We start from the raw sequence: 11,900 nt of genomic DNA, 5'->3' as shown, positions 1-11,900 counted from the left end.
GAAACCCCATCTCTACTAAAAGTACAAAAATTAACTGGGCATGGTGGCGGGCACCTGTAATCCTAGCTACTTCAGAGGCTGAGGCAGGAGAATCGCTTGAACCCAGGAGGCGGAGGTTGAGGTGAGCCGAGATCGCACCACTGCACTCCAGCCTGGGTGACCGAGGGAGATTCTGTCTTAAGAAAAAAAAAAAAAAATTCGTAGAGCCAGGGTTCCACTGTGTTTCCCAGGCTGGTTTCGAACTTCTGTCCTCAAGTGATCCTTTCGACTTGGCCTCCCAAAGTGCTGGGATTGCAGACATGAGACACCAGGCCTGGCCAGTGAAGTTTATTTTTAGGTTTAGAAAACGTGTAACATCTTTACATATCTTTGAAATATTTAAAATATTTCAGCCAGGTTCAGGGGCTCATGCCTATAATCCCAGCACTTTGCAAGGCTGAAGTAAGTGAATCACCTGAGGTCAGGAGTTCGAGACCAGCCTGGCCAACGTGACAAAACCCCGTCTCTACTAAAAATACAAAAATTAGCCAGGTGTGGTGACAGATGCCTGCAGTCCCAGCTACTAGGGAGGCTGAGGCATGAGAATTGCAGGAATCCGGGAGGTGGTGGCTGTAGTAAGCCGAGATGGCACCACTGCACTCCAGCCTGGGTGACAAGAGTGAGACCCTGTCTCAAAAAAGTAAATAAAAAATAAGATGTTTTTAATTATTTATAAATTACAAAAATCACATGTATTTTTTCCTCATCTTTTAAAAAACTGCCTTCTTCCTTCTAAACCTACTTAATTTCTTGCCAACAACATTTATAATTTACTATTCAAATTTCTCCAATGGTCTGAGTAGGCTTTTTTTAAAAGTAAAATTTCCGAGTACCTAGTGAGAAAAAGCATTTTTCATTTCAATCATCTCATCCTAAACCTTGCCCTTTTATGCTAAAGTGTTAATGCTGACTCAACACATTTGTCAAGTATGTTTTTTTTCTCCCACTTCTGGACCCTTCAAACTTTAACCAGTTTCTTCAGCAACCAAAACTCATGCCATATTAAGTGTATTGTGTTACTTTGTCAGTGAAGAAAAAACTTCACATGTATCTTCAAAGTAAAAATGACACCGCACTCACACCTGTAATCCCAGCACTTTGGGAGGCCAACGCTGGTGGATCACTTGAGCCCAGGAATTCGAGATCAGCCTGGCTGACAGAGTGAGACTCGTCTCTACTAAAAACACAAAAATTAGCCAGGCATGGTGGCGCATACCTGTAGTCCCAACTACTTGGGAGGCTGAGGCAGGAGAACTGCTTGAACCCGGGGGCAGAGGTTGCAGTGAGCGGGGATCGCTCCAGTGCAGCACTCCAGCCTGCGCAACAGAGGGGTACTCCGTTTCAAAAAAAAAAAAAAAGACAATTCTTTTTTTCTCTTTTCTCTTTCTTGACCTCATTGAAATAAAATTTTCTATACAAAAAGGCAACTAGAAAAATGCTACTACATTTTGACAAAGTTTTTTTTTTTTTTGGAGCCGGAGTCTTGCTCCGTCCCCAGGCTGGAGTGCAGTGGCACGATCTTAGCTCACTGCAACCTCCACTTCCCGGGTTCAAGTGATTCTCCTGCCTCAGGCTCCCGAGTAGCTGGGACTATAGGCATGCACCATCATGCTCAGCTAATTTTTGTATTTTTTAGTAGAGATGGGGTTTCACCATGATGGCCAGGATGGTCTCCATCTCCTGACCTCATGATCCACCCGCCTCAGCCTCCCAAAGTGCTGGGATTACAGGCGTGAGCCACCCGGCCAACAAAGATAATTTCAAAACCTGTAAGCCAAGAAATACAAAAGATTATATAAACCTATAGGCTATCTTAATTTTTTTTCTTTCTTTTTTTTTTGAGACAGAGCCTCCATCTGTCACCCAGGCTGGAGTGCAGTGGCACGATCTTAGCTCACTGCAACCTCCACCTCCCAGTTCAAGCAATCCTCCTGCCTCAGCCTCCCACGTAGCTGGGAATGCAGATGCGCACCACCATGCCTGGCTAACTTTTTTATTTTTAGTCGAGATGGGATTTCATCATGTTGACCAAGCTGGTATCAAACTCCTGACCTCAAGTGATCCGCCTGCCTCGGCCTCCCAAAGTGCTGGGATTACAGGCATGAGCCACTGCACCGGCCTACTCTCTTAAATTTAAAATTGCTTGTGGGCAAGGCATGGTGGCTTACATCTTTAATACCAGCACTTTATGAGGCAGAGGTGGGAGGACCTCCTGAGCCCAGGAATTCGAAACCAGCCTGGGGAATGTGGCGAAACCCCGTCTATACAAAAAAATAATAATAAATCCAGCGGCACATGCCTACAGTCCCAGCTACTTAGGAGGCTGAAGTGAGAGGATCACTTGAACCTGGGAGGAGGTCGAGGCTGCAGTGAGCTGAGATTGTACCACTGCACTCCAGCCTGGGTGAAAGAGTGAGAACCCGTCTCAATCAATAAATCAATAAAAATAAAATTGCTTGTTAGTTATAAGCTGAGAGGAGTTGGAAAAAAAATTGTTTGCTACTTTCAACACTATTCTGCATTAGAAACTGAGTAAAAGCAACAGAGAATAAAGAAAGCCAAAATCAAGAACTGAAAACAGACTGGGCACAGCGGCTCCCACCTATAATCCCAGCACTTTGGGAGGCCAAGCTGGGTGCATCACTTGAGGTCAGGAGTTCGAGACCAGCCTAGCCAACATGGTGAAACCCCACCTCCACTAAAAATACAAAAATCAGCTGGGCATGGTGGCGTACGCTTGTAACCCCAGCTACTTGGGAGGCCGAAGCAGCAGAAATCACTGGAATCCAGGAGGTGGAGGTTGCACAGTGAGCCGAGATCCAGCCACTGTACTCCAGGCTGGGAGACAGAGCAAGACTTTGTCTCAAAAAACAAAACAAAACAACAAGAACTGAAAACAATTCATGAAGCAAGGATAGACTAAATTACAAGCACTTAAAATAGTATTTTTTAATTTTCTGAAGCTCTAAGAGTTTTAAAGTTTTGATAGCAATTAAGTCCTGCTATATACACAAAATTTTAAAATCCTCGTCAAATGCAAATAAGGGGATTAAGCACTGTGGAAAATGTGTTTTGGTATGTAGGTTGCCAATTCAACTTTTTAAATTAAAAATAATCTCTTGGAAAATACTCATTCAATTTTTTAAATTTGTATAAATTAAAGAGTTTTGGCCAGGTGAGGTGGCTCACACCTGTAATCCCAGCACTTTGTTTGGGAGGCCAAGGCAAGAGGATTGCTTGAGCCCAGCCTGCGCAACATGACAAAATACTATCAATACAAAAAATACAAAACTTAGCCCTACGTGGTGGCACACGCCTGTAGTCCCAGCTATGTGGAGAGCTGAGGTAGGAGGATTGCTTGAGTCCAGGAGGTCCAGGCTGCAGTGAGCAGAGACCACTGCACTCCAGCCTGGGCAACAGAGTGAGACCCTGTTCAAACAATAAAAATAATAAAAAATAAGAGTTTTTATAAATCATAAAGAAGTTGGTTTTGGTTTGCATACCACTGATTTTTAAAATTCCTTTTTAAAATAAACACTGGGGTGAAATATCACCAAGGCATTCCTGGCAATTTCTGTACTTTATAGTTTCACTCTAAAATCTGCCCTCAAATCTAGAACTGCTAACAATGACAGAGGTCAGACCAAAGAATAAGCAACTGCTCCCAAAAGAAACGGAGGTTTCCTAAACACAAAGCAGATATTCAAATATGCACTGATCAATGGTGCACTAAACAACACTTTGCTAGGAATTTGTTAAGGCAAAAGGACCCTTCCCCCAGTGAATGCAAACTATCTAAGAATGAATTTTTAAAAGTTTAATATTTTAAAATATTTTGGTAGAGACAGAGTCTCACTATGTTGCCCAGGCTGGCCTCTAACTCCTGGGCTCAAGGGATCCACCTTCCACTTCTCAAAGTGTTGGGATTACAAACATGAGCCACAGAGCACCCGCCTGAATGACATTTAAATACCAACATATTAAAGCATGAAAAACACTGAGTTAACTAACATCTATGTGATAGCTCTGCTAACACCTTACTTGAAAAGTCTAAGTCAGAAATGGCACATTTCAGTAGTAACTGCAAGGGCATACTTAGTAAATGAGCGATCATTACATAGGTGTTCAGTGTTTGACAGTTCCTTTAAACCAAAAGAGAAAATTACATAGCTTCAGGGTAATACAGAACTCACATATCTAATAGTAACTAACATGTTTTTGAAAAATCTCCTTAAAACAAATAACAAGATCACTGAGTATTTACACTGAAAATATTGTTTTCTCCTGAGACATCATATGACCTATACAGGAATTTATCTACAATCTCATTTCAATAACCTGATAAGAATAATGCATCTATATATGTGGCTTAGCAGTATTAAAAAGCTTGACTCAGTTCAAGTTATAAATTTAAATTTCATCCACTAGACTGTGATCTCAAATAAGTTAACTTCTCTTTTGCAGATGTAAAAACCCAGGCTGAGATGAAATAAGGGTGATTCAATCACACTCGCCTAACTTGAAACGTAGGAAATATATCAGTGAATTACTGTGAAATACTTTTTATTCACCAGGCACCGTGGCTCACGCCTGTAACCCTAGCACTTTGGGAAGCCAAGGTGGGCGGATTGCCTGAGCTCAGGAGTTCGAGATCAGCCTGGGCAACATGGTGAAACCCATCTCTACTAAAATACAACAACAACAAAAAATTAGCCGGGCGTGGCAGCGTGCACCCGTAGTCCCAGCTACTTGGGAGGCTGAGGCAGGAGAATTGCTTGAATCCAGGAGGTGTAGGTTGCAGTGAGTCGAAGGCTGCAGTGAGCCGAGACCATGCCACTGCACTCCAGCCTGGAGACAGAGCCAGACTACGTCTCAAAAAATAATAATAATAATAAAAATTAAAACAAAGAAATACTTTTCATTCAAGCATGCCAGACTGCAAACATGCTTTTAGAATAAAAGTGACTAGATTACTAGTACTTACAGGGTTCATATTTTTCAAACTTGAAAGTTAGGCTGTATGACAACTTAGGTATTTGACAAGTATTCTAGGGAAGGGTGGAAGTCAATATTTAAAATTCAACTATCCCCAGAAAAACCCAATACATGAAGTCATTACAAGTATGTTTTAGAATCAGTCAGCAAAGATCATTACTGTACAAACACCTCAAAGTTAAGGTCACTAAGAAAGCACTAACTCCTCTCCTCGGTTAACGAATCACTGTAAAGCAGCCCAACTCTCCTTTCTACCTACCTCAGATTAATATTTTTCTCCATGGACAGATTTCCATGCTCAGGGATATGTAACAGGGGAGGAGAAAAAAAAAAAAACACCACACAAGTGTCAGTGAGTACCAAAAAGCTAAGTGTTCAGCACAGGGAGGGAATCCACAAATGAGAAAACATTTGACAGCTCCCGCCTCCCAAAAGCCATTTAATCTGCCTCATAAACATTACTGCTGAAGCACACTCTGAGCGAGTGGTTCGAGGGATCTCCTACACCAAGTCTCCTAACCGGGAAACAATCAACTGAATCGTCCCGACTCTTTCAGGCAATCAGGAAGCCCGGGAGAATTATTAGACGCTGACGTCCGCAGGCCCAGGAGCTGAGAAAAGGGTAAACAGCACAATCGCAGGTAGGCTGAAAAAAACAAAACAACAACAAACACACACACACGCGCGCGCGGAAAATTGGGAAACAAGTTGGTTGGAAGGTTAGAGAGAGGCGAGGCCGATGTCTGTCTGGTTCCGAGAGGACGGCACTGCAGGGGCAGGCAGCGATTAACTGGGCATTTGGAAATGCTAAGAGTTATCTGAGAGACCTGACACGGGTACAAGACACAAGAACGCTGGTACGTGGCTCAGAGAAGACACGCGGGGGTGGGGCCCGCCGCGCTAAACCCCAGGCTCCCTGAATGAGCCCTCAAAGATCGCAGCCTGAGAAAGTCAAAGGTTCAAGGAGGCCCGTACCCGCGGGGCAACGCCACTACCCGGAACACCGCTGCGCGCGGAACCTCCCGGTCCGAGGCCTCGGGGTCGGCCCTCCAGAAGTCGGAGCAGCCCCTGGGGCTACCGGCCCCTCCTGGCCCAGGCTCTCTGTCCTCTCTTCTCAACACCCACAGCCTGGGACCGGACTCCTGAAACTGACAGGAAGCTTCCGGTCGAGCGCCCGCGCCAGCGGCGGGGCAAAAGCAGCAATATGCTCTCAGTGCCGCCAGTGACACTCACCGGCCCGAAACCTCGAGTGAAACCAGCAGCTCCGGGGGCGGCGGCAGCAGTGGCAGCAGGAACCGAACATCCAAAATGGCGGCTCCCTCGGCCTCACCACCGCTACTGCAGGCGGAGGGATCCTAAGGAAGGAGAGAGTTTTTAACTAACTTCACACACTATTGAGGAAACTTCGCTCCCTGGCCTCCTCGTCTAGTCGCTTCCGTGTCCCCGCACTGCAACTTCTCGTGCCTCTCCTCTCGGATTAACCAAGAACTCGGACCCTGCCGAGGACTATTTGCCAAGGAGGAGGCGACTACTTCTGGCAGAGCGACGCAAAGCGTAGCAAGGGTCGGGGCTGTCACTGATGACGCGAGACGCTGCTGCCGAGTCACCGCTGCGAAGAGTCTGAGCGAGAAAGATCCGGCCGACCCCAGAGCGGACAGACATTGGTTCCGCTTGGCGGGAGGCGGGGGAGGGGCTGGGCTACCAGGAAGCGGTAGGGCCACCTGGAGGAGGCGGAGCTAGGTCAGGTAGTCCAGGAAGTGGGAGCAGGCGAGGCAGGTGGGGGCGGAGAAGATAGCAGGGCTGAAATGGTGTTCATCCACGGGCATCCCAAACTCTTTGCTGTCTCCTGTAAGATTTTTGCTTTCTTTTTAACTGAAGGAGCATGCTCCAGGTGGTATTCTATGGTTTTATGGTGTCTTTGCAACATATTTTACGAAAAGTTAAGAGGATGACTCACAAGAATGGATTCCACGCCCAGTACCGCGGTTCATGCACAGCTCAAGTCACTTAAACTCCAGGGATTCAGTTTCCTCGTATGTAGAAAGAACACTTGGACTCACGTTAGCTGAAACCCTTACGGAATGGGCTTTCGGTCTATGACTCCATGAATTAATGACCAGGGCCAAAGAAAGTCTAACCAGACAGTTCCTAACCTGATAAATAATTACTAACATATGACGCGAGTCTTTTCCGTGTGAACGTAAAGGGGGCCTGATACCTTGGCCTGTTTAAAGTAAAGGTGACCTACCTAGACCAAAATCCTTCCGCTAGACTGGCAACAAAGTACAATACAACATAGCACCAGGCTGGGTGCCAAACAGAACAGAACCAACTGCACAATTTTTTTTTTTTTTTTTTTTTAGACAGTCTCGCTCTGTTGCCCAGGCTGGAGTGCAGGGGCGGCATCCCAGCTTACTGCAACCTTTGCCTCCCGGGGTCAAGCAATTTCTCGTGCTTCAGCCTCCCAAGTAGCTGGGATTACAGGCTCCCACCACCGCAGCCGGCTAATATTTGAATTTTTAATAAAGAGAGCGTTTCGCTATGTTGGCCAGGCTGGTCTTGAACTCCTGACCTCAGGTGATCCGCCTGCCTCGGGCTCCCAAAGTGTGGAGATGACAGCTGTGAGCCACCAGCCTGCCCAGAACTAACCACAAATCTTGAGTTTAGGACCTGGGTGTCATAGAGAGAAGGTTGCACCTTTTTCCTTAGTCATTTTCATGCACGGATTCAAAATACTTTACAAAAATTGCTCTAAGTAGGCCGGGCGCAGTGGCTCACACCTGTAATCCCAGCACTTTGGGAGGCTGAGGCGGGCGGATCTCCCAAGGTCAGAAGTTCGAGACCAGCCTGGCCAACATGGTGAAACTCCATCTCTACTAAAAATACAAAATTAGCCAGGCATGGTGGTGGGCACCTGTAAACCCAGCTACTTGGAAGGCTGAGGCAGGAGAGTCGCTTGAACCCCGGAGGCAGGGGTTGCAGTTAGCCAAGCCTGGGCGACAGAGTGAGACCCTGTCTCAAAAATACACGAAAAAAGTTGAACCAAGCAGGCCCATCTGTACAATTTTGTCCCTGAACTACGGGGGCATGCCAAGTGGCTGGAAAGAAATGAGGCCATGGGTGCGATAATAATTATTTTTATTATTAAATATTGATATCACATTGTTCATGAGGCACTTTCATGTGTGTAATCTAATCTGACCCTCTGGACAACCTCCTGAGTCAGGCTAGTCAAACATAAGTAACTTAGCTTTACAAATAAGGAGAAACAGGCTCCAAGAAACTGACTTGGCTAAAACACACATCCTCTCCCCTCTTCCACTGGGGTTCTGTTAAAGAGTGCCTTTTTTTTTTTTTTTTTTTTTGAGACAGAGTTTCCTCTTGTTGCCCAAGCTGGAGTGTAATGATGTGATCTCGGCTCACTGTAGCCTCCGCCTCCTGGGTTCAAGCGATTGTCCTGCCTCAGCCTTCCAAGTAGCTGGGACTACACAGGTATGCGCCACCATGCCCAGATAATTTTTTGTATTTTTAGTAGAAATGAGGTTTCACCATGTTAGCCAGGCTAGTCTCGAACTCCTGACCTCGGGTGATTCGCCCATCTCGGCCTCCCAAAATGCTAGGATTGCAGGCATGAGCCACCGCGCCAGGTCAGAGTGCCATTTTATAAATTAGCATAGGGTACCACCAACTTCCACCACCCCTACCTACCCACCCACCTACCCACCTACACACACACCTACACTCTCGGGGTGGAGTCAGCCACCAACCAGTGGTTTAAAGAACAGAATGTTTACGGAATGCAGATCCTCTGCCACGCTGCTACTGTACGGTGCAACCCTGGACTACAAGGCTAGTAAATAGTGGAACGAAGCCAAAACACAATTTCCTCTGAGGTATGTAGGGAACACAGGCCAAACTTAGTTTGGGGTTTCCACATAAGAAGTTTGCAGGTTGCAAAGTAGAGTTAGCTAAAGTATTCCATTTGGAACACCACAAAAATTGCTTAGAGGTCAAATTTAAATGTACATCATTGTGAACCACAAAAGAAAAATTAAGCCAGCTACCTAAGGAAGAAAGAGCTTTTTTGCTACCATGCCAATTGCAGAGCATTAAAGAGTTTTAAACATTAAAAAATAAACTCTTTTTCAGTATTTTTTTTACTTACATTTCCCTTTTTTTGTTGTTGTTTTTGTTTTTGAGGTGGAGTCTTGCTCTGTCGCCAGGCTGGAGTGCAGTGACGCGATCTCAGCTCACTGCAACCTCCACCTCCCGGGTTCAAGTGATTCTCGCGTATTTTTTTGTATTTTGTGTTTTCAGTAGAGACAGGGTTTCACCATGTTGGCCAGGCTGGTCTTGATCTCTTGACCTCATGACCTACCCACCTCAGCCTCCCAAAGTGCTGGGATTACAGGCGTGAGCCACCATGCCCAGCCCATTTATCTTAGTACCAAACCCTTCTTCCATGCAACTAAAATTAAAAGCAATTGCCCCGGCTGGGCACAGTGACTCACGCCTGTAATCCTAGCACTTTGAGAGGCCAAGGTAGGAGGATCACTTGATCCCAGGAGTTTGAGAACAGCCCGGGCCAACATAGTGAGACCCCATCTTTTATTTATTTATTTATTTTACTTTTATTTTTGAGACAGAATTTCACTCTTCTCGCCCAAGCTGGAGTGCAATGGCGCAATCTCGGCTCACTGTAGCCTCAGCCTCCCGGGTTCAAGCGATTCTCCTGCCTCAGCCTCCCGAGTAGCTGGGATTACAGGCATGTGCCACCACACGGTGCTAATTTTGTATTTTTTAGCAGAGACAGGGTTTCTCCATGTTGGTCAGGCTGCTCTCGAACTCCTGGCCTCAGGTGATCCACCTGCCTCCGCCTCCCAAAGGACTGAGATTACAGGCATGAGCTACCACACCCTACCTCTTCATCTTTTAAATGAATGAATAAAATAAATAAATAAAAGCAATTGCCCCAGTATGTAGCATAGTCACATTATCTTGGGATCTTTGGTTTCCACAGCTAGCGATTTAAGTCTAGGAAGGCTTACTCCCGGTCTTCTCAAACATAACCCCTAATTCCAGATAAATAAATTACAGCACATCAGTAAAAGGCAATACTATGTTACCAGTAAAATGAAAACTTTATTATTATAGTATGGCAGACTTTAAAAAGAAATGTTATAAAACAATGTTATAAAATGAGCTTGCAAAAGTGTATATTGAGCCACCTTAGGTTCCTGAGTAGCTGGGACTACAGGTGCATACCACCATGCCCACCTAATTTTTAAAAATTTTTTTTTGTATTTCTTTTCTGTAGAGACGGGGTTTTGCTATGTTACCCAAGCTGGTCTGGAATTCTTGGGCTCAAGTGATCCTCCCACCTCACCCTCCCCAAGTGCTGGAATTACAGGCATGAGCCACTGTGCTTGGCCAAATATTATTATTTTTATGGTTTTGTTTACTATTGAGAACTGCTTCAATTTAACAAGAATAGGCCAGGCACAGTGGCTTACACATGTAATCCCATCGTGATTACTTTGGGAGACCAAGGCCGGCAGATCACCTGAGGTCAGGAGTTCAATACCAGCCTTCCCAACATGGCAAAACCCCATCTCTATTAAAAACACAAAAATTAGCCAGGCGTGGTGGCGCGCACCTGTAATCCCAGCTACTCGGGAGGCTGGGGCAGGAAAATCACTTGAAAATCACAGAGGTCCCAGTGAACCGAGATCACACCACTGCACTGCAGCCTAGGCAACAGAGCGAGACTCCATCTCTGAAATGAATGAATAGCACTAATAACAACAATTTAACAAAGAGCAACAACAAAAAATACAACTGAAGAAACACTGGCTAGGAGTCAGACCACTTAGATGCCAGTCTTGGCTAGGTTTGATTCACTTTTTGCCCAGAGCAAGGTGTTAAACATCTCTAAGCCTGTTTACTCAGCTTGCCAATATTTATTTATGTCTTGCCTGTTCCAAAATGGATTTAGAGTGGCTTGTTATCCAGAAGGGATCAGCTACATGAAAGCACTTTGAAAAGCCTAAAGCATCATAAGAATGTAAATATTGAAATTTTTTTGCCGCCTCATAATTCAACTAAAGCATTTACTGACTGCCCTTTATAAATAACAGTAGTACAGTATGTCTTACATTTACAAAAGTATTTTCAGGCTGGGCGCAGTGGCTCATGCCTGTAATCCCAGCACTTTGGGAGGCCAAGGTGGGTGCATCACTTCAGGTCAGGAGTTCGAGACAAGCCTGACCAACATGGTGAAACCTCATCTCTACTAAAAATACAAAAATTAGCCAGGCGTGGTGGCATGCACCTGTAATCCCAGCTACTCGGGAGGTTGAGGCAGGAGAATCACTTGAACCCGGGAGGCAGAGGTTGCAGTGAACCAGAGTCGCACCACTGCCCTCCAGCCTGGGCAACAGAGTAAGACTCTGTCTCAAAAAAAAGAAAATAAAAGAGTATTTTTATATACATCCATTCATTTGCTCCTCATACACCATGTATTTGTAAACCACACAGGCATTATAGCACAGTAGTTAAGAGTGTAAGTTACTGGGGCTAGACTACCTGGGCTTAAAACCCTGCTCTTCCTTTCTTTACTATGTGACCTGCAACAAGGTACTTAACATCTCTGAACACTTCTGAACCCAGTGCTCCCATCTGAAAAATGAGGCTTATACTAGCATTGGCATCTTAGGGCTGGCGTGATAATTAAATGAGCTGACACACTTAAAGCACTTAAAAAAGTGACTGTCGGCCGGGCGCGGTGGCTCAAGCCTGTAATCCCAGCACTTTGGGAGGCCGAGACGGGCGGATCACGAGGTCAGGAGATCGAGACCATCCTGGCT

General features: G+C 45.4%; 1 protein-coding gene across 2 annotated transcripts in view; it reads right to left on the bottom strand.

The window, feature by feature from the left end:
• The window catches only part of AP1G1 (adaptor-related protein complex 1, gamma 1 subunit), a 90,784-nt gene extending 84,077 nt beyond the window's left edge, over positions 1-6,707 (bottom strand). For both annotated transcript variants that reach the window (XM_011976736.1, XM_011976737.1), the window contains exon 1: positions 6,268-6,707. The gene's annotated coding sequence lies outside the window, so the exon portion shown is untranslated. The remainder of the gene's footprint in view (positions 1-6,267) is intronic.
• Between the last annotated feature and the right edge of the window lie 5,193 nt (positions 6,708-11,900).

The sequence above is a fragment of the Mandrillus leucophaeus genome, unplaced genomic scaffold (assembly GCF_000951045.1).
Source record: "Mandrillus leucophaeus isolate KB7577 unplaced genomic scaffold, Mleu.le_1.0 Scaffold17, whole genome shotgun sequence".
In the NCBI taxonomy this organism is placed as follows: Eukaryota; Metazoa; Chordata; class Mammalia; order Primates; family Cercopithecidae; genus Mandrillus; species Mandrillus leucophaeus.
The sequence above is the reverse complement of the archived record's forward strand: the minus strand, read 5'-3'. Positions and strand labels throughout refer to the sequence as shown.